Source organism: Phodopus roborovskii, unplaced genomic scaffold (genome assembly GCF_943737965.1).
Source record: "Phodopus roborovskii unplaced genomic scaffold, PHOROB, whole genome shotgun sequence".
In the NCBI taxonomy this organism is placed as follows: Eukaryota; Metazoa; Chordata; class Mammalia; order Rodentia; family Cricetidae; genus Phodopus; species Phodopus roborovskii.
In genome coordinates, this window is record NW_026125235.1 from 92825 (window position 1) to 97304 (window position 4480).

Consider the following 4480-nt stretch of genomic DNA (forward strand, 5'->3'; position numbering starts at 1 on the left):
AAAAAAAACAAAATCACACAACAAAAATGGTTGGAGTCTGATTTACAACATAAATTAAGGTTTGAAATCATGTTTACATAAGTCTCAAATTTAAAACTAAAAAAGGAAATCTATTTTGGGCTAGCTGTTCCACTGCCAAAGCTCTCTGGTATAGTCCCTCACCCATGTTGTACCCCTTCCTTGAAGTCAATGATGGACGTGAACAGGTTCGGCAAGGGTGAGCTTCCTTTGGAGGCGAAGGTGAATCCATAGCTAGATGATCGGCTTTACCACATTTCATCAGTTGATGTAGAATCAGTGTCATCATTTTTGTAAGAATGTAGTCTATCATAAATGGATTTAATTACATTCCACTTGCTTTCCAATTTATCCCTTGATGGGACATGGCTGGGGATGTTCTTACTTGCTAACACGCATATTACTTGAACTAAGTCAAGGATGCCTTCCCTCTGCTTTTTTTATGATTTCTTCTACTCTGCATTCCAGGTACTTGTCCATCTCTGCCTCCTTCTTCACGTCTTCTGCTGAGACTTTACTTGCATTGGGAAAACAGATCAAAATCACACTCATGCTGTCTTGACTTTCCTTATACAAACAGGTGTCTACTACTTCATTGCAAACTTTCTCAAGGAAGTCAGTGACTTCAAGTCTGGATCTCACAAAGTCACAGAGTTCCCATGTTTCCCATGATATCTCAGTTGCCATGACATGCAAGAATAATGAACTGATCGTCCTCTTTAGACCTTTCAATATAGTGTACATGTAGCTCTGGTGAGACAACCTGCTCTGTGGAAACTTTTCCATGGAACATTTGTAACAGAAATCCCCAAGGGCCCTTGACACAGCCACAGAGTCATTAACATGCTGAATCATCACAGAGCCCACTGCATTCTGGATCTGCTCTTTTCCCAGTTTTCAGTTTGTGGTCTTGTGTGAAGAAATGAATTTTTCTATTGTGACAACGAAATCCTCTCAAATCTCCACAGTTAATAAAGTTAAGTATGCAGGGGAGAAATTAAGACCCCTCCCCAAAGATGTTGACACATTTCTACCTGCACAGTGTTTCTTCTCTGACACGGAACTCATATGTTGATAAATCTGAATAAAACCTGTTCTGATCCCATTTTTTCCTTTTTTCCACAGAAGGTGTTCCTAAAGAGCCTTTAGGATCCTGGTTATTTGTGATGTGATCTAACAAATGCTCACAGCAGTATTTGGTAACCTGAGAACCAGCGTGCCTATCATATACACCAAAGAGTGACTATGTTTCAAGTCCACTTGGCAAACCGATAGCAGCTGTATGTGAATCCTCCATTTCAACTATCCAACTTTTCATGCTGCTTAAGCCATATCGCAACCCATCCCCCTGCCCCTGGGCATTATGCTTTTCCATCTTTAGGTTGTCTAAAAATGCTACCATTATAACTTTTCCTCTTGGTCAGGAGCAGCCACAGGCAGGCAGGTCCCTGGGTTGGCCTGGGAGGCTCTGGCAATGGTGGCCAGACAAGGGGTCCCACTGAGGCAGCCAGCTAGACGAAAAAAGGGATGAGCCGGAGTGGGTCCCAACCCCAGGCTTTTGGAGCTCTCAGATCAGCCAGGTGTTGGAGCTGGAGGCAGAGAACAGGGCCCATAGGAGGCTGAGGAGGCCCCGATGACTCACCATTTGCCAACCCACCTTCCTTGCCTCCACCCCCTCCAGACACCAGATCCCAGCTACTGACCAGACAGTGCCAGTCTGCAGCCTCCAGAGAGGTTCTGCACAAGCACAAGTGCAATCGTCCTCTCAAGGGAGCCTGGTATATTAATTTTTTTAAGGTTGATTTTAACTCATTTCCTAATTCCGGAGTTTATAACTACTAAATGAATTACTTTTGGGTCAGGACCTTGGAAAGGTTGACAAAAGTTTCTTTCCCACCTATTCCCACAGATGTTTAGTCCCAAATAAACATGCTGAGGATTATATTAATTATAAACTGTTTGGCCAATGGTTCTGGCTTCTTATTGGCTAACTTGTAATTATTAACCCATTTCTATTAATGTATATATCTCTATGAGGACTTGGCTAACCAGAGAAAGCCTGAGTATCCTACCTTCCTGGTAGCTACATGGAATCTCCTTGACTCTGCCTGGGTTAAATACTGTCTGCCCATTGGCCAAAACAGCTTTATTCATCAACCAATAAGAGAAACATATTCACAGTATACAGAAGGACATCCCTCATCATCTCCTATTTTCTATCTAGACAAAAGGATTGTTTTAACTTAGCATAGTAAAATTATATATGACAAAACATTTATCAAGTAAGAACTATAGTTAACAATACTTAGTCCACTAACATTTGGCAAAATTTAAAGAAAATATTCTATCATCCATCCCATCTTTGTTAGTCTAATATACAACTTATCTGTTATCATAACTAAGGAAAACCATAATGATAACTATCTGTTTTCAACTCCATGAAAGACCCCAAAATGATAATATATAACTCTAAAATTGACAGACATCTCATTACCTGAACAGTCACCCAAAGTTCCTCTGCAACATTGGGGCATCCCTTTTCAGTGTACAGGCTCAGAATGTCTGGCACACTTTCTGATGAAACAGTAAAACTCAAAGGACCATCCTGACCCTTGGCAGTAGTTTAGTAATTATTTTTCTTTGTAACCTGCTTGTTTGGTTTGCACAGTGCACTGTCAAGCATTCCAGGCAAGAGCAGTTTCTTGTCCAAATGGCTATTCCTGTTATGTTGAAGTCAAACTCCATAATGACTTTCTTTGATGACCATCTTCCTCTTTGACATAGTTGGTGTTAACAGGAGCAGTTGTGTCTCATTGTCAAGAAAAAAACATAGTAAACTATGTTAAATGACACATTCTATATGTTGGGACAATTGCCAACAGCTCTTCCAGACTCTCTTCACCACTGAAGAGAGGGAAAGGATTCTCCTTGAGGCTCATAAAAACATGCAGACCAGACCCTCTCTCAACTCCCCAATGTCATAAATTCTGGATTTCCTCTTTACTGGCCTGACTGGAACTACAACATGGTTGCAGGTAGGGAGAGACTGACAATCTACCACCATGCTCTGGTGGCTGGTCTCTGTGGGTCCAAAAATGCCCCACTAACTTGGATGAGGTAAGGGAAGTAGATCAGGGGCCACTGAGGCTACTTCAGTATTCTTGGAGCATCTCATGGAGGCATTTAGGAGATATATTCCTTTTGACCCTACCTCAGAAGGCCAGAGGGCCTCGGTGGCAATAAAATTTGACTTAGGATCTTGGCAGCTGCTGTAGTTAATGATAGGGAACAGGCTTAGACTAAGAATCAGTTTAGAAAGAAAGGGGACCTGGGAAATAGAACCTTCCTTGGAAAGGATCAATGTTCATATTGCAAAGAAAGAGCTCATTGGGCATGAGACTGACCCAAGGAAAAAATGATGGTTAACATAGGCAAGAAAACAAGCAGTGATTCAGATACAGGTACTGTGGATGGCTTGCCATGTGTGAGAATTTCTTGGGACCACTGGTTACTGCAGGTTATAGACCCTGGGGTTTGCATTGCTGGCAGCTCCCTTATACCCCCTGACCAAAACTAGTGCCCTTTTTTTTTTATTGGGATCAAGAGCAACAACAGGCTTTTGACAATATCAAGCGAGCCTTGCTGTCTGCCCCATCCCTGGCTCTACTTGATGTCACCAAGCCATTCGTCCTCTTTGTGGATGAAAGAAATGGGATTGCTAAGGGAGTGCTCACTCAGCACCTGAGGCCATGGAAGAGACCAGTGGCATACCTATCAAAAAATCTAGACCCTGTAGCCAGAGGATGGCCACCTGTCTACAGTCCGTTGCTGCCATGGTGATGCTTACCAAGGACGCCGGTAAACTGACTCTGGGCCAAAGTTTGACCATTGTGGCCCCTCATGCTCTTGAGAGCATGGGCAGACAGCCACCTGAATGCTGGTTATCTAATGGCCACTTGACCTACTACCAGAACCTGCTGTATTTAGGGATGGTATCCAGTTCACCGCCCCCAATGTGATAAACCCTGCCACCTTACTGCCAGATCCGGACCCCCAATCAGTGGTCAACCATGATTGCCAAGAGGTCCTAGCTGAAGAGATAGGGGTCAGCAGGGACCTGAGGGACCAGCCATGGCCGTATGCCCAGCTGACATGGTTCACTGATGGGAGCAGTTACATTGTGGAAGGTAAAAGGGTGGCAGGGGAGGCAATTGTGGATCTAGAACACACTGTATGTGCCAGCAGCCTCCCAGAGGGAACTTCAGCCCAAAAGCCACAGTTGCTCTCACCCAGGCCTTGCATCTGGTGGAAGGACAAAAGGTAAACATTTATACTGACAACCGATATGCCTTTGCGACTGCTCACATTCATGGGGCCATCTATCGGCAGCAGGGATTGCTAACTGTGGGAAGCCACAGCCCAAGATGGTGCCTGGCTGGATGTCAGGTAGTCCGAGCCTAGC

General features: G+C 44.0%; 1 pseudogene; it reads right to left on the minus strand.

Moving 5' to 3' along the window:
• Window positions 1-230: 230 nt before the first annotated feature.
• Window positions 231-1423, minus strand: LOC127227401 (protein phosphatase 1A-like; annotated as a pseudogene).
• Between the last annotated feature and the right edge of the window lie 3057 nt (window positions 1424-4480).